Here is an 18,743-nt window from a genome sequence, read left to right on the forward strand (position 1 = left end):
GTTTCTGAAACGAGCTCTGTTCAGAAGCTGATACCAGAGATTGTGGGCCACCACTGCACCTTGGGTAGGAGTCAGTGAGACATGTTAGGAAGCCCGACATACCAGTATCTGTTCCTGGATTAGTGGGGCTTTGAGGCTGAGGTGCTCCTCCACTCTTTGTGGCTGCTCCTCCTTATTCAGTGAGTACAGGATCTCCCTGTCTCACTCATCACTAATTTGAACCAAGGCTAAAGGCACACTGGTGGGGAGATATTTTCCTTGTCTCCCTCCACCAGCCCAGTGTGGTCTGGGATCAACATCTGGAGATGCAGAGCCCAAAGTGTGAGGGAAGGCAGCTCATGCTGCCCTGCCTCAAATTCAGACAAGCAGCAGTTCATGCAAAGCAAGCCGGGAGCTCTCGCCCCTCAGGAGCCATCATTTCCAATGTAACCCCCTCTCTTCCCGAGGTGGTGACATTCTCAGATGCCATCAGTTGTTCCTCAAGAGGGATATGGGATGAAAGGTCAGGTGATTATTCGACTGTAAAAAGAAATCATGGTGGACCAAAATATTGTTTTCCTTTCCCCACAGATGCAGAATGACCAAAGGCCCTTGTTTCTGATTGTACCCCAATTGCTTTTAATAGTTTAAATATTAAAAGCTATGTAAAGCCCTTGTTTGCATGGGAGTGATTTCCTGGGGAAGGGTCCTTCTGAAACACCAGGGGTTCAGGCAGTGTTGCAATGCTAGGGGGGTCAGGCAGTGTTGCCACACCAGGCAGTGCGGTGGGACCTTGGCCAGTGGGGCAGGAAGCCAAGCCAAAATGTCCAGCACCAAACTGTTGGTGTCAAGATGTCTGAAGGGCTACAAGACTTTTTTGCCAAAATGTCCATTACCAAAATACAAGCACCAAAATGTTTGATTCCATCCCAGCATATACCCAGAGGATAAATTTAGAATATGTGAGGGCTTCACACCCAAAGGCTAATAAATGAAACAATTTTACTTTATTCTATTTAAAGGGTAGGAAGGGTGGGGGCCTTACTAAAGCTCAGCCTAGAGTCAAGCAGTGGTTTTCAAACCATCACTGTCCTGACTTCCTCCTGAAGTTCTCAATCATCTCCTTGCCCTTGCTAATGTTGAGTGCAAGGTTGTTCATGTGACACCATTCAACAAGCTGATCTATCTTCCTCCTGTAAGCTTCCTTATTTCTGTTTGTGATTCTGCCATAAACTGTGGTGTCATCAGAAAATTTGTAGGTAGAATTGTATGTAAGCCTGGCCACATAGTCATGAATCGCAAAAAGTTAGGTTGCTGGTGCAGCAGGTTATTAAGAAGGCAAATGGAATGTTGGCCTTCATCGCTAGAGGAATTGAATTCAAGAGTAGGGAGGTAATGTTGCAACTGTATAAGGTACTGGTGAGACCGCACCTGGAGTACTGTGTCCAATTCTGGTCTCCATATTTGAGGAAGGATATCCTGGCTTTGGAGACGGTCCAGAGGAGGTTTACTAGGTTGATCCCTGGGATGAAGGGGTTGGCTTATGATGAAAGACTAAATCATCTAGCATTGTATTCGCTCGAGTTCAGAAGAATGAGAGGAGATCTTATAGAAACATATAGGATTATGAAGGGTATGGATAGGATAGATGTAGGAAGGTTTTTTGAGCTGGTTGGGGAAACTAAAATGAGAGGACACAGTCTCAAGATTCGGGGGAGTAGATTTAGGACAGAGATGAGGAAAAATAGTTTTTCCCAGAGAGTAGTGAATGTTTGGAATTCTCTAACTAGGGAAGTGGTTGAGGCTGCCTCATTAAACATATTTAAAATTCGGTTAGATAAATTTTTACATGATAGAGGAATTAGGGGAGAAGGTAGGTAGGTGGAGTTAGGTCATAAATTAGATCAGCCATGATCGTATTAAATGGCGGAGCAGGCTCGATGGGCCATTTTAGGCCTACTCCTGTTCCTACTTCCTATGTTCCTATGTTCCTATGTATATAGTGAGTGGGCTAAGCACACATTCTTGAGTTGCACCTGTGCAGACAGTCAATAAGGAAGAGACATTGTTTCCAATTCATACTGACTGTGATCTTCCGATAAGGAAGTCAAGGATCCAGCTGTTGAGGCCTAGGATTTGGAGCTTCTTGATCAGCACTGAGGGAATAATGGTGTTGAAGGCGGAGCTGTGGTCAATGAAAAGCAGCCTTATGTATGAGTTGCTGTTTTTGAGGTTATTCACAGCTGAATGGAGAACCAGTAATGTTGTTTCTGCTGTGCAGCGATTGTGACGATAAGCCAATTGCAATGGATCCAGTCTTTGCTTGGGTACATGTTAATCCTGGCCTTGGCCAACCTCTCAAAGCATTTCATCACAATCGAAGTTAATACTAAAGGGCAATAGTCATTGAGGCAGCTCACACTACTCTTCTTGGGCACCAGGATGATTGATACCCTTTTGAAATAGGTGGGAAGCTCTGACTGCAGCAATGAGAAGTTGAAAATGTCCATGAACACTCTGGGTAGTTGGCACAGATTTTCAGAACCCTGCCACATTGGCCATCATGGCCTAAAGTCTTGCAAGAGTTCACCTTCTTGAATGATGTTCTGATGTCGGCCTCAGAGACAGAGCTCTCAGCTTTTACAAGGCATTGTTGGGTTCTCCTTCACAAAGCAGGTATAGAAGGTGTTCAGCTCGTCAGGTAATGAAACATCACAGCGCTCACTTTGTAGGCTGTAATGGCCTGCACGCCATGCCATAGCTGGCGTGTATCTGTCTCTAGCTTCCTCTAGAATTGCCATTTTGTTTCAGAGATAGTCTTCCACAGGTTGTACCAGGACTTCTTACAGAGATCTGGATATCGGGCCTTAAACACCCTTGATCTCACTCTCAGCTGGTTGCAAATAGTCTAAATTATCCAAGGCTTCTGGTTAGGGAACACCCACCATGTGTGCGTGGGCACACACTTGTCCATGCAGGTCTTGATGAAATCAGTGACACACTGCAATTCGTTCAAGTCTAAGGATAAATTTTTGAATATTGTCCAATCCACCTATTCAAAGTAGTCCTGCAGATGCTCCTCTACCTCCCTCAGCCATACTGTCTTCACCACTGGTGCTGTGGTCTTCACTCTCTGCTTGTACACAGGAGTAGAAGTACAGCCAGATGATCAGACTTGCCGAACAGTGGTCGAGGTATGGCTTGGTAGGCGTTCTTCATGGTGGTGTAGCAGTGGTAGAGTGTGTTGGCTCCTCTGATCTCTCATGTGACATGTTGATGGGTAGTTTGTTCGAGTCTTCTTCAGGTTGGCCTGATTGAAGTCCATCACAATGATCAGGAAGGCATCAGGATGTGGTGTGTCATGGCTGCTAATCATAGTGCTCAGTCCCTCCAGTGCCAGCCTGATGTTAGCCTGGGGCAATTGCCTCTGATGGCAAATCTTTGTCTGCCTTACACAGACTAATTGCAATTTCATGTAATATTACATTTTTAATTACATGACAATAAAATTATCTTCAATCTTCAAATGCAGTCAAACCATTGTTTGTACAGTTGCTATGTGACATCCCAAATGTCATACTCAAATACATACATCAAAAACCAACCTCCTTTGAAGAAGACCGCAGAGCCCACCTCACTGACAAAAGGCAAAGGAGGAAAAACCCAACACCCAACCCCAACCAACCAATTTTCCCCTGCAACCGCTGCAATCGTGTCTGCCTGTCCCGCATCGGACTTGTCAGCCACAAACGAGCCTGCAGCTGGCGTGGACTTTTTACCCCCTCCATAAATCTTCGTCCGCGAAGCCAAGCCAAAGAAGAAGAAAGACATCAAAAACAAGTCTCAGCATCCTCTACCAGGACCTGCTGCTTCCCATGAACAAGCCAATTTTGAATTTACTCAATGATAAGATCAGCAAATACACCTGTGATTTGCATATAAAAGATGCAAAGTTATCACCATGAGTAATAGCAGCTTTATTTTCCAAATCCCTTTACTTAATTAAATGATCTTAATCTGGTTCCATTTCTTCTCTCTGGATCTTATTCTAGTAATTTCCACCATTCCCATTGTAGCAGGGACATATGTATATAAATTTTGAAGGTAGAATCTCATCTAAATTCAAGATGATCATCAATACTCACCAACATCAATTTGATCCAGATGTCAACGTCAAAGCGTCTTTGTATAAAATAATAGTTCATTCAAATTTTTTCACAATATTGACACTGTAAATAAAGACAAAACAAAACACTTCACTGGAAAAAAAGAAATTACAAATCAAACAGATTTTCTTTCTCATCCAGGAGCAATAACTTTAGTTAAGCATATTGCTGGTTGAAAACAAAACATTGACATCATTTGACATCATGGATAACAGACAAGGTAGATCAGAAGGTTTGTTTCTGTGGTGTGCTGTTCCATGTTCTATAATCTTGGCAGTATATGCTTTGTAAATAAACATTGAAAAGCATTTAATAAAGGATAATCAAAACAGTAACTGGAAGAACAAGGTCAATCTGCCATAATTTTACACAACAGTTAGACCACCCTTGGACTACTGTGTGCAGTTCCAGCCACTGCACTATCGGAAAGACATGGTTGCACTCAAGTGATGAGATTCACCAAAATACTGGACACCAAAAGAAAATAATAGCATAATGTACACTGTTATGGCTTCAAAGGATGTTCACTAATAATCACAAACAGATTGCAGAACACCAGTTAATTTAACCCTCAAAGAAGATTGCAGGTAAATTATCCAAGTGCACCACAGAAACAAATCCTTCAGCCTCCCATGCCTCTCCTGATGCCAATTTAAGATCTGCTCCAGATCCCTCCATTCCCCTACCTGTTCTTGTCTGTTAAACAATGCTACTGTATCTTTTTGCAACACTTCCAATAGTGCCCTTCAAATATCCTTAAACTTTTCCCCCTTTCACCTTAAATTCCTGCCTTCTTGTATTTGGCATTTTCCCACCCAGAAAAAATGACACAACCTACCCATCCTATCTGTTCTCTTAATATCATGCACTGTACTTCATTCAGGTTGCCTTTTCTGGAGAAAGCAATCAACATTTTCCTACCTCTCATTATACATTCTATTGTAATGTAATTTATTAAAAGGAGAATTTTCAAAGGAAATGATAAATGCCATTGGTAGACTGCATCTAACTTAGAAAAAAAATATCCAAAAACAATTCATGAAGTACAATTAAGGGCAAAGACAGGCATTCTGTTGGAACTTTACAAAACACTACTGAGGCAACTTTTGGGGAATTGCATGCAGTTGTGGTCAGTAAACCACCGGAAAGAAATTGTACTGGGGTTGAGATTGACCGGGATGAGAAACACAAAAGTTCCATGCACTGGAAAAAGCTATACTGATTCGTTAGGCTGGATTGTTCCCAGAGTGAGACAGCTAAGGGGTGGCCTGATAGAAGTATATAAAATTATGAAGGCATTTATAGGGTAGATTATCAGAATATTTTTCCCATTACAGGGGTATTAAAATACTCATAGATTTAAGATGAGAGAAAGGACTTTTAAAGGAGATTAGAAGGAAACATTATAATGTGGTGAAGTCAGATACAAACACTGTTTCAGAGACATTTACATAGATAGGCATAGAATGAAATGGACTAAAAGTGAGAATTGTGTTTCAAACTATGTTTCAGGAATTTGATTAAAAGTTTTTTTGAAGATTGATGAGTCTGGGGGATTGGATCGACATGCATTTGAAAAGACAAAGATTGAATGGGGATAGTTAATGGCTTGGTGCATGGAAAATATGAAGCAGTGACCAAGAATATTAATGAGAGCAGGGCAGTAGACATACTGAAGGTTAAATCACATTGATACCATTGTATTCAAAACTGGCTTTGTGGAAGGAGTGGTAATAGAAGGTTGCTTCACTGCTTGAAGGCCTGGGCCCAATGTTTGTCATTTTTTAAAATTTATTTTTCATTTACATCAAAACATATACAGTACTTAACCATAATATAATAATAAAAACTACGACACAAAAAGAATAGTTTTTATATATTTCTCCCCCCACCCCATCCACCCCTCCCTCCCCAAAAAAGTAGGAAAAAAGAAAAAAGTGTATCTAATAAAATTATATATTTTAATTAATTAATTGCAGTTTACATAATAATCTTAAACCATAACCAATTAGATGAGTTGGATGGGGGCGTGGTGGACACTGCAGGTAAAGTCATAGCAATAAAATCCATTTTAGGTTTTCAAATCAAATTTTTCAGATTGATTTCATAAATTATATGTTATTCGCCATCTATTCAACCCCACAATATCACCAGATTTCCATGTTACAGCTATAGATTGCTACACGTTTAAACTTCTTTTGATAAATATCTAACTTAAATTGGGAAACATCTCCCAATAAAAATACTCTGGGATACTTCAAAATTTGCTTTTTCAAAACTTGTCCTAATAAAACACTTATATCCTTCACATTGCCAGACTGTATGCAGGAAAGATCCTACTTCTTTATTACATCTAAATCATTGATCAGAACAATTCAAATGAAATGCATGTAATTTGTATGGAGTATAATATAAATGATGTAGAAAATTAAATTGTACCATTTGATGTCTAATATCAATTGTATTAGTTACACTTTCATAATTTTGACCATACTTCTTGAATCTGTATATTTAAAACTTTTTCCCATCTGGATTTAGATTTAAATAAATCCTTTCTCTGAATAGTCTCTTGTAATTTGATAAACATATTAGTAATAAATCTTTCAATAAACATATCTGTTATTAGATATTCAAATAGACTCTGTTCTGAAAATTGAAATTCCTCCCTAATTTTCTTTTTAAATATGATTTAAATTGATAAGAAAAAATTGTGTTATACTTATCATTCAATTGGTTAAAAGTTTTTTTAAAATCCCCAAAAATACCTTATCTTTTTTATTGCACAATTATACCAAACATCAAAATAAGATTTATTAACTGTAAAATGAATTAAAGGATTTTGATTTAATATTTTAGCCAACTGTTAATTCTTCACTCCTCTTTCTACATGTTCTCCATTCTATACTTTAAGTATATGCTTCAAAATTGGTGGATCTGATTTTCCTTTTAATAATCCCTCATGCCATTTATATAAAACATTTTCAGAATGACTTTCTCCTATTTTACTCATTTCAATTTGCACCCATGCAATCTTTTCATTGGTCTGATAACAAGACAACAAAAATCTCAGTTGAACAATAATAATTTTTCCAATGCTGTCTGAGGCATTTTATCCCTCCAAATAAATTTTCTTACACTTTTATTTAAATCCTGAAGAAACATTATTGATGCAAAAGTTGGTAAAGATTATAAAAGGTATTGTATACTCAGAAAGATAGTTGTCATCACACAATTAATCAGTCTTATTAAAGAAATTGGCAAATCTTTCCATCATATTAAATCCTCTTTAATTTTCCTCAATAAAGGTATTTTTTAATTTAATTTTTTATTTAAATAAATTATTTAAATTCTTATCAACATTAATTCCTAAATATTTAATTGCACCAATCTCCCATTGATATTTTGTCCTTTTCTTGACTTGAACATAGTCTGTCACTATCATTGGCATCACTTCACTTTTATCAATATTTACTCTGTAACCTGATACTAACCCATACTCATTTACTTTTTTTTAAATGAGTTTTCAGTGTTTGTAAGATATAGTATTACATCATCTGCAAAAAGTCTAATTTTATGTTCTTTATCATTAATGTTAAAGCCCTCAATCTCATTATCACCTAACCACCTTGGCTAAAGGTTCTATAGCTAAGGCAAAAAAAAAGGGAGATAGTGGGCATCCTTATCTAGATGATCTTTCCAACAAAAAAGATTTTGATATTTGCCTATTTGTAATCCCTTTAGCCTTTGGAGATATAATGCTCTTATCCAATTTATAAAATTTGTCAGAATTCCAAAAAACCTTCAGTACTTTAAATAAATAATCCCATTGTAATCTATCAAATGCCTTTTCTGCATCTATAGCTAAGCCACTGATGGTATTTTTCTTTTCTCAGCCATATCTATTGAACTTAAAAATCTAACAATGTTACCTTCTAATCTATTTTTAATAAAACTGTTTGGTCCAAATTAATCAATTTAGGTAAACATTTAGCTGATCTATTAGTTATTAGTTTGGACAAAATTTTATAATTAGTATTCAATAGTGAAAGTGGTCTATATGAAGATGATGTGATAGAGTATTTTGAGGTGGCTTGGGAGGAATTGCTAGAACAGCTTACACACACACACACATTTCAAAACACAATTTTTGCAGGACTTTTGCAGAATTCTTTTTGCAGAAAGATCAACAAAATTGCAGAATACAGCTTGTCTGGGAGAGCATGTGATTTTTGCAGGCAGGGAGAAAACAGTTTTGCTCTCAGAGAGGGAGGGAGTGAAATAGAGAGGAGAGACACAGAAATCAGTTCCAGAAGGACAAAGCTGGCAAAATTTTGGAAGGCTGTCTGATCAAAGGAGAAGACTGGTGATCTGAAAGGTGACCTGAAACAAAGAGGATCATCTGGAGAACCCTGAAGGAGGCAAGTTTTGTCAGCAAGATTGATTGGAAAGGAATCAGGTACGGATGTCCTGGAACAAAAGGAATCTCTCTCTGAAAACCAGCAAGAACCCTCCTGGGTGGTAACCATTTGTCTGTTAAACACCAAAGACCAGTGAACTTTGTTAATGCTAACTTCTGTGCATAGTACAAGAATTGTCTGCAACCAGTGAGATTAGACTGTGATCCAAAGAACTTTTCTAATCTTAAATATACATTACACACACACCTGCACTTAGTATTAGAGGGGGATTAAGTAGGTTAGGTCGGTTAAGTAATAAGTTAAAGTTTAATTCTGTTTTCTTGTTCAATTATAATTAAAAATTACTTTTGTTTAAGTAACCCTGTGTTATAGTGCATATCTATTGCTGATGGTTTTCGAGGTCCTCTGGACTTCGTAACAACTGAAGCAAGGGTCCTTCATTTTTTTAAAATAACTGTTTTAACACAGTTTTAAATGACTCAGGTAAGTCCAAAAGCTTTTCCATTTGATCCAACAACCCCATAAAACTCCAGAGAGAAACCATCCTCCCCTGGAGCCTTATTGTTTGGTAAAGACATCAATATATCATATAATTCTGACACTAAATCGGTTTGTTAATTCTGTCTTCTCTTCTGTGCTTAAATGTGATAAAGTAATTTGGGATAAATATGGATCAATTTTATCCCCATCTTTCAAAGATTTTAATTTGTATAACTTCTATAAAATTTCATAAAGACATCATTAATACCTTGTGTTTCATAAGTAAGATGACCCGAATCTTCTTTTGCAGTGACAATTGTTCTCGACACTTGTTCAGTATTAAATTGCCTTGCTAAAACTTTATGAGCTCTATCTCCCAATTAGTAATACTTTTGACAGGTTCGTCTTATATCCTTCTCTATTCTTTCTGTTTGTATCATATTAAGCTTCAATTTCTTTAAATTTTCTATCATTTTGTTCATCATTCCCTTGATTTTACAATTCTTTTTCTCCTCTTTATAATTTACTTTTCCAAAGAATTAACTTTGGACGTGTATTCTTTTTTAACCATGTCCTCTTAAATAAGCCTTCAAAGAACCCCATACCACAAACATATTAGTTACAGAATGTTCATTCAGGTTCATAAAAGTTTTATCTGTTGCCTTAAAGTCACAAAAATCTTTCCTTTTCAGCAATGCTGCATTAAACCATCTATAACCTATATTTAGCTTCTCCTCCATTAAAACCAACATAACTAAAGGTGAATGATCAGACAATATCCTTGCCCATTATTCAATTCGATGAGCTCTTGTCTAGAGTGGAGAGGCGATTAAAAATATTTCTATACAGGAATATGTCTTATGCCTTTAAGAATAAAATGAATAATCTCTAATATCAGGATGCATCTTCCTCTAACTATCAACAAGTTTAATTTCATTCATAACATTTTTCACATCTTTTGTTACCTTATTTTTTAACCATCATTCCTCCTGATCTATCCAACTTGGAATCAAAGGTAAAATTAAAGTCTCCTCCCATAATTATTTTTCCTTTTGCATTAGCTAACTTCATAAAAACATCTTGTATAAATTTTCCGTCATCTACATTCACTGCATATCTTCATCAAGATCCAACATTCAGAATATATTTTGAAATTTATCATCACATACCTCCCCACTTTAACAGTCATTACATCCAATATTTCAATTGGTAAACTTTTATTAATATCGCTACTCCTCCAGCTTTAGAATAAAGAGAATATCCTTCCTACCCAATCTCTCTTTAATTTTATATGTTCTATTTCCCTTAAATGAGTTTCTTGTATAAAAGCCACATCTACTTTAATTTTTTTCATATAATTCAATATCCTTTTTATCAGATTCTGAATTCTATTAATATTAATACTAATAAATAACAATTTCTCTGCCATTAAACATCAAAATTAAAACCTATATCCATCCAGCGTCCCCCTTCATCTTCCCATCCAACCCAACCCTTCCTAAATATCTTACATCTATAAACAGTCCAGACTAAGAACCAAAAAAAATAAGGAAGAAAAAAGAAAAATTATAAGGAAAAACAGCAGAGGCGCGTGATGTTAAAGCATCTCTATTACCCTGATCTGTACAGGATGCAAAACTAGTCTCATTAATGGCCATGATAGTGTAGTGGTCTTCATCACATTCCCCATTAACTCACTCGAAACATCATACCATCAGCTTATCAATAGACCTTTTAATCTGTTAATCTTATCCAGTATATTAGATCACACATAATATAGGTTAAACCGTCGTCCCCCTTTCAACTCTCTCGAAACTCAATGTATTTTCAGTTACAGCAAAACCTCTCAGTTATATAATGAATTCAAGTGTCTACAACCATCTGTTGATCTTTAACAGGCAATGAATCAGCATATACCTTTGCTTCATTAGGCTCAGTAAAAAATCTATTCCGCCTTCCCGGGATGAATACTTTCAAAACAGCTGGATATCTCAAAACAAAGGTATAGCCTTTTTTCCACAATATATCTTTAACCAGATTAAACTCCTTTCTCTTTTTCAACACGTCAAAACTTCTAACTTGATAAAAGAAAATCTTATTTCCATTATAAATGAAAGGTAATGTCTTTCTTTAGCTTGTTTTGCTGCTAGCTCCAAAATCTTCTCTCTTACTTCATATCAAAGAAATCTGACAAGTATTGGTCAGGACATTGGGTCAGGCTGAGGTTTAGGTCTCAGTTCTCTCTGGGCTCATTCCATCTCTAAGTCACCCTGAAATGCAGCTTGACCCAAAGATTCCGGTATCCATCATTGCAGAAATTTTTTCAAGTCTTGTCCCTCGTCCCCTTCTTTAAGTCCAACAATCTTGATATTGTTCTGTCTACTAAAATTTTCCAAATCATCTATTTTTTGCATTAACTGATCATGCTTAGCAGCTGCTTCTGCTTGTCCCTTCTTCATTTGATCTTTGAGATTTTGAATCTCGAACTCATTTCTTTTAATTTTTCCATCCACTATTTCAAATCTAGTGTCAACCTGTTGTATTAATCTTTCCATCTCATCACCATTCTTCCTTGCTTCATCAGTTAACACTTTCAGGGATTGTCGAAAAAGATCTAACATTTGCTTTAATTCACTGAGATAAAAAGCTTCTGCACCTTTTTCTTGATTGTAGGTCATTTTTGTTCTTTCCTTCATTTTTCTAAGTCTTCTTCTTGATCACTGGAGCTGAAAGTGTCTGAAATCTTTTCTTAAATTTCCTTCTTTTTTGTGCTTTGCGCATGTGTGAGGAGTCGCACATGCGCAGAGTCACTTCTTCTCCCGATGTCGGTGGCCATTGTCGGGGAGACCTTGTGCAGCAGTGTCCAAGGTTTCCCCGGCTTCTGGCCTCTCTCCTTTCTTAAGGTAGGCCTCTCTTTCTTTTCTTGCTCAGTTTCTTGTACAGCAGTAAGGCCTTTATCCTTCTTTGCTGGCATTGTTGATGTCTGCTATGTATCCTCTTTCTTATATTTTCTGTAACTTTTATAGCCTTTTTTGTCACTTTTTCTCAGCTTTTTTGAGGAGAGCAGGGCTTATCAGACTAACCCCACGTCATCACGTGGCACGCCCCCTCTCTGTTGGTCATTTATACCAACTTGGATGACAGCACCGCAAGCATGATTAGTAAGTTTGCGGATTGCACCAAAATTGATAGCATAGTGGAAAGTGATTAAGGTTATATACAACAGTACTGGGATGAATTGGGAAGGTGGGCTAAGGGATAGAACATAGAATTTAACAGTCAAGTGTGCAGTGTTGTAGGGCAGGACTTGCATGGTGAATAGTAGAATCCTGAAGAGTGTTGTAAAACAGAGAGACTTGGAAGTACATAGTTAGATGAATGAAGTGTCACAGGTAGACAAGGTGGAAAGCATTTGGCATACTTACCTTCTTGAGCACAGTAGCAGAGATGATCGATTACAACTGTGAAACTGCATTTGTATTGTACATAGTTCTGGTCACCCAGCTACAGGGAAGATATTAATTTTGAAAGGCTCAGAAAAATCTCACAAGAATGTCACCAGGACTGGCAGGCTTCAAATAACAAGGAGAAGCTAGAACTTTTCTCCTTGGACTGTAGGCGGCTAAGATTGGGAGGGGTGGAGTGGGGGGGGAATACCTTAAAGAGGTTTATAAAATCATGGTCACAGATAAGATAAATTATTGCCATCTTTTTCTCAGAGAAGGGAACTCTAAAACTAAAGGACACACATTAAGAGTGAGAGAGGACCCAAAGACATTTTCTTCACTGAGAGGATGGTGGGTATATGGAATAGATGGCCTGTAGAAATAGAGGCAGGGGCAATTATACTGTTGAGAAGACATTTAAACAAGTACACAGGAAGGAAAGATTTGGAGTAGTGGTTTCCACTCACATACCACTTTAAGTATTCCCTATGCCATAGGTACTCTGTGATTAATAAGGGATTGCTTAAGATGGTAAGAGAGTGGAAAGAAAAAGTTTGAAAATCACTGTTTTAATCATACCTAATTGACTCGTTATATGCATGGTATCATAACTCCAGCAAAATATTTCAGTAACAATTGGGTCTGGAGCAGTGAGTATAAGGTTGAGAACCACTGATTTAGAGGGACATGGCCAAATGCAAGCAAATGGTACTAGCACTTAGTGTGCAAATTAGTCCAAACAGTTTCAGTTATAGAGAACTCTATTGATCTTCAAATGTGGAGGGTTTACTCCTGAGTGCCAGAGATTCTCAAGATGTGGGGGTGGGGGGGGGGGGGGAGAAAGAAGGGGAAATGCTTGATAGAAGTATTTAAAATTATGAGCTATAGATGGGGTAGATGGTCTTTTACCCAGGGTGGAAATGTCAAATATTAGAGGGGAATATTTTAAAGTGAGAGAGAAACATTTAAAAGAGATTTACAAGGCAATTTTTTTATATATTCAGAGAATGGTAGGTCCCTGGTTTATGTGTGAAATCACTATTGTACATATTTCTCATATGTAAATTACATGACCTTTCCTGGTTGACCCTGCTCTCACTGGCTGGCTCATGACTCCTCCCCTTTCTTTCCCATAAAGGTTGTCAAGCCACAAGCCTGCCCCCAGTTTGAGTCCAGATCAATGTGAGATACCAACACAAGGGATGCTGACCATCTATTGCAAATAAAGCCTTCAGTTTTGGCAACTTCAGTCTTTGTGCAATTTATCATGTATTAGTATGGACACCTCAAGACAAAGGAGGAAAAACCCAACACCCAACCCCAACCAACCAATTTTCCCTTGCAACCGCTGCAACCGTGTCTGCCTGTCCCGCATCGGACTTGTCAGCCACAAACGAGCCTGCAGCTGACGTGGACATTACCCCTCCATAAATCTTCGTCTGCGAAGCCAAGCCAAAGAAGAAGAAATGGAAGGGGAAAACAACAAAATAGCTCCTCTCTTTTTTTCTGTCCCATCTTTTGAAAAAGTTCTTGATAAAGTCATTGAGTATGATGAACACTTAGAACTGTGAAATATTTCACCATTGAAATATATGGGTCCTCTACCGGCATCAACTTCGGCTCCTAGAATGGTTCCATCAGCGCTGTCTCCGCTCCATCCTCAACATTCATTGGAGTGACTTCATCACCAACATCGAAGTACTCGAGCTGGCAGAGTCTGCAAGCATCTAATTCACGCTGCTGAAGACCCAACTGTGCTGGGTGGGTTACGTCTCCAGAATGGAGGACCATCGCCTTCCCAAGATCGTGTTATATGGCGTGCTCTCCACTGGCCACCGAGACAGAGGTACACCAAAGAAGAGGTACAAGGACTGTTTAAAGAAATCTCTTGTTGCCTGACCACCACCAGTGGGCTGATATCGCCTCCAACTGTGCATCTTGGTGCCTCACAGTTCGGCGGGCAGCAACCTCCTTTGAAGAAGACCACAGAGCCCACCTCACTGACAAAAGACAAAGGAGGAAAAATCCAACACCCAACCCCAACCAACTAATTTTCCCTTGCAACCGCTGCAACCGTGCCTGCCTGTCCCGCATCGGACTTGTCAGTCACCAACGAGCCTGCAGCAGACGTGGACATACCCCTCCATAAATCTTCGTCCGCGAAGCCAAGCCAAAGAAGAAAAAAGTATGGACTAGTAAGGGAGGTGGATACAACATCAATGTTTAAGAGGCCTTTAGATGGATAAGTGAACAGGCATGGCCCAGTGGCATATGTACTATAAACAGGCCGATAGGATTAATTTGATTGTTATCATAGTGGACACAGATGTGGTGGGCTAAAGGGCCTGTTCTTCTGCTGTACTGTTCGATATCCCAACACCGTCACAATGAAAATCTCTCCTTTAATGAACTGAAGACAGTTCTGTACCTGATGGTAATTATTAGCACCGGACCGTAACATCATTTGTGAGGTAGGAATTAGCTGCGTTTACGTTTCTGTTTCCGAGATTTCATCTATCAGTTAACTTGCAAAGCTCCTGCTTAATATGTTCTTATCTAAATTCTGATGCTTGTAATTTACATGCTAGATAGTTTTGAGAATGCAGAAGATATTCAATGGTGAGCTGTGCCAATCTGAAGGTTTTCAGCAGGGCAGGGATCCAATGGGTTTTGACAATAAGCCATTTTTCAGCATCCATGGTGCAAAAGGTAATATTCATTATATTTTCCTGCAAAGTAATAAAATACAGTTCATTGGCTACTCTTTCAACATCAATGGCATTAATTTGCCTCCAATCCAGACTTTATAACAACTTTTAAATTTAAAGAGAAGAAGGTAAGCGCTGCCTGCATCTGCTGTTGAAGCTGACTGACATGTGGAACTGTTGGAGAGAAAACTGTGAAAATAATGTACCGCCAGTATCCCATTCAACCACATCATAGAATCTGAAAAGAGAGAATGATTAGAGTTATGAAAGCTCAAAGCTAGAAACTAATTTTTCCATTTTGTTACTGAATTTGTATTAATTGTACGAATAGGGCTTTGAACTAATAGTAGGGGGTGGGTTCAACTGATTGGAAAGAGATGTATAAGTCCAAGTTTGTCCAACTTCTTAAAATACATTCCAATCCAAGTAAAATCCTGGTGAACCTTGTTTATACCCTCTCCAAAGCCTCACGTGCACACACACATGAGATTGCAGATCCTGAATCTGGAGCAAATAATCTGCTGAAGGGAAAAACAGTCAACGGGAAAGAAAAAATGGGGTCAGGTGGAGAAGTATGAGCTGCACAGGGTAGGGTAGGAGGCAGCGTGATGAGGGTGATAAATGGACACAAAGGCTGAAAACTAACAAGTAGAAAAGGTGATAATGGTGATATAATGCAGGATCTCTGGGAAGTAGGGAAGGACAAGTCATGCCAAATGGATTCATGAGGTAAGGGGGAAATATTGTAGGTAAAATGTGCATGAAGAGGATGGATTTAGAAGGGTGAGAGAGATGATGAGATAGGGGTGCGAATGAAGGAGATAAATTATGGGGATGGGGGTGGGGGAGTGGCAGGGAGGGAAGAACAGAAGAGAGAGTAAACATAACCAGAAATTGGAAAATTCAACATTCATACACAATGAGCTTTAGTCTGCCCAGGCATTCATACTGGAGCTTTGCTGCAAGTTAGGTGAATGGATTCCATTAGATGCAATTCATGGATTAGACCCAGTGAAAATATTATGCTAAATATGAAAATCTGCAGATGCTCTGATTGTAGTAAAAACACAAAAATGCTGGAGAAACTCAGCATGTCATTCAACATCCAGAGGAGGTAAAGATATAGAACCAATGTTTCGGGCAAGATATGAGCAAAAAGCAGGCAGGTGCCTGAATATAAAGGCTGAAGGAGGTGGGGGGGGGGGGGTGGTGGAATAAAGGGCAGGCACATGAGCACAGGCCAACCAGCCATAAGTGGACATGGATGAGAGGACAGGAAGAAAGGTGAGAATTGATCAGGGGAGGCTCTACAAATGCAGAGCTGGAGGAAGGAAACAGAGGGAAAGAGAGAAAGGCAGCTGGAAGAACAGAGATGTTAAGGCGGGGGGGGGGGGATGGGGATAGGGCTAAGAGAAACCAAACAAGTCGATGTTAATGCCATCTTGTTGGAGGGAATAGGAAGTATCCAACCAATTTGTGGGTGGTCTCAATCTGGCAGTGCATAAGACCATGAGTGCATGAGATATGTCAGCATTGGAATGGAGCAGGGAGTTGAAATGGGTTGCCCGCTATTGCAGCAGATAGAGCGATCTCTCAGTCTGCATCTAGTCTCTGGATACAGAGGAGGCTACAACAGGAGCCAAAAGGATGCAGTATCTAGAAATTATGGTCAGTATATTGTCCCCTCAATGCTCTTCTAAAATTTCAAAAGATCACATCTAGAGGAAAATTGCTGATGCTATTGTTGGAAATTAAAATCAAGTGAGGAGGAATCTTGAATGCAGCCTGCTGTAATGTGTGTAGAAGTACAATTTATGAAGTATTTACTTATGCTCGGCTGGGGAGATGTAAAAATGTAGTTAGTTAATATAGCAGCACACCTATGTAATTTGGCACCCCTAACTCTGTCAGCCTAATTGTGAAGAAAACGTAAACCATCAGATTCCACAGATGGACCATTGAAGATGATACAGATAGAACACAGTTGAAAACAGAAATATTTAATTATCAAATTTTGATGTGGTTCTTTATAAAACCGTCAGAGAAATTATTGATAGTAGAGAAAACATCCCTCTCAAATGTTCATTGAGGACATAGAGGGAAAATTTACAATAATTTAATAATTAAGGTTTAATCTGCACTTCAATGGATGTGAAGTGATTTGTGAACATGTAGATTATATGGCCTCTATATATTGTCTCTAGTATATAGCTGAGCACAGAACCTTGGAAAATTGAAGAGAAAATGGGGGAGGGGGTTAAAATGGGATTAATGGTAAATTGGTATAAATTAACAATTGATCAGTATAGATTTGATGCGCCCAAGAGTTCCCCCCACCCCCCAGTACAGTTTCTATGATTCCAAAACACAGTATTTTCTGTCCTCCCTCATTTAGTTCTCTATACTCGGCTTTTCTTTGAGATACTTTTAGTGAAGTTTGCAATATTACAAAAAATAAAACAATTATATATTGAAATACAAATTACAAGGGAGATGTGATAGTACAGATTCTTTCACCAATGTGTGATGGTAATGTACAGATGGTAATGTAGGATGACTGTCATTGGCTGAGAGTGTCACCACACCTACTGGCAGGTCTTAAAGGATTGCTTCTAGCCAGACCAGGTCATTCTGGACTGGTCGACCTACTTGTGATATGCTCCAGTCTTTTAGTTAATAAAAGCTTTGGTTTGGATCAACAAGTCTTTGGTTCTTTCGACGTGCATTACAAACCATTAATTCAAAACCCGGATCACTATATAAGGTTGGGGGGAAAAAAACTAACGTGGGTATCAAGTGACGAAGCTTTTAACAACCCTAAAGCGTTAAATTGTACGAATGGTCCATAAAAGGGCCCCACGTCTTTAGGAAATTAGTATTCGAATCTTCTACGGTAATTTTTTTCTGAACTTAAACAAGACTTAATACCAGACTTGCCAATGTTCTTTTTAAATCCAGAACTCCATATCTCAACATGTGCAGGATTCCTTGCCTTGACAATCCCCACCTCTCACCCAGATGGGAACATGTTCGCACTAAACTCGTCAGTTCCTTCTGCGCCTCGTTCTTACCTGCAAGCAGTTGTTTAAAATCGACTCCTGCCAGGATGGGTCACCGGGAGATGTCCTGCACTTGTTTTTTATATAATTAAGAACACATATTCACGGCCGACTCATTATTTCCGGCTCTCGCGTCGATTATTAAGGGGATTCTCGCGTTCATGAAGGGGATTCGCTCCACTCAAATAATGACACCAACGGTATCCTGAAACGAAGTAGAGTTGAACGGGCAGAAGTCAAATGTAATTAAACTCACACTTTGAACATAATGGCTGCAAGGCGAAGATTTAACCAGATAATAAAATGCACTCGACTGGAGGAACTCGAATGGTCAATAATTGTGTGACAGCTCACTTTTTTGAGGCTGCAGAAGGCAGGACAAAGACTTCAGGGGTGAGAGGGCAGTGGGGAGGGAGGGGAGGGGGGAGGAGGGGATAGGGAGGAGGAGGGAGGGGAGGGGGGACGAGGGGATAGGGAGGAGGAGGGA

The 18,743-nt window shown here is 38.9% G+C and overlaps 1 protein-coding gene, 1 long non-coding RNA gene and 1 pseudogene across 3 annotated transcripts in view; 1 reads left to right on the plus strand and 2 right to left on the minus strand.

The window, feature by feature from the left end:
- LOC138739020 (uncharacterized) overlaps window positions 1-14,435 on the plus strand; it is a 78,936-nt gene extending 64,501 nt beyond the window's left edge. The window contains exon 3 of the long non-coding RNA XR_011341956.1: window positions 13,628-14,435. This is a non-coding gene — a long non-coding RNA (uncharacterized lncRNA). The remainder of the gene's footprint in view (window positions 1-13,627) is intronic.
- The window catches only part of LOC138739018 (cilium assembly protein DZIP1L-like), a 205,379-nt gene extending 186,918 nt beyond the window's left edge, over window positions 1-18,461 (minus strand). For both annotated transcript variants that reach the window (XM_069890367.1, XM_069890361.1), the window contains exons 1-2: window positions 18,269-18,461; window positions 4,125-4,208 (exon numbers count right to left, since the gene is read on the minus strand). The gene's annotated coding sequence lies outside the window, so the exon portion shown is untranslated. The remainder of the gene's footprint in view (window positions 1-4,124; window positions 4,209-18,268) is intronic.
- LOC138740014 (cilium assembly protein DZIP1-like) lies at window positions 14,801-15,430 on the minus strand (annotated as a pseudogene).
- Window positions 18,462-18,743: the final 282 nt, after the last annotated feature.

The sequence above is a fragment of the Narcine bancroftii genome, chromosome 7, assembly GCF_036971445.1.
Source record: "Narcine bancroftii isolate sNarBan1 chromosome 7, sNarBan1.hap1, whole genome shotgun sequence".
NCBI lineage: Eukaryota > Metazoa > Chordata > Chondrichthyes > Torpediniformes > Narcinidae > Narcine > Narcine bancroftii.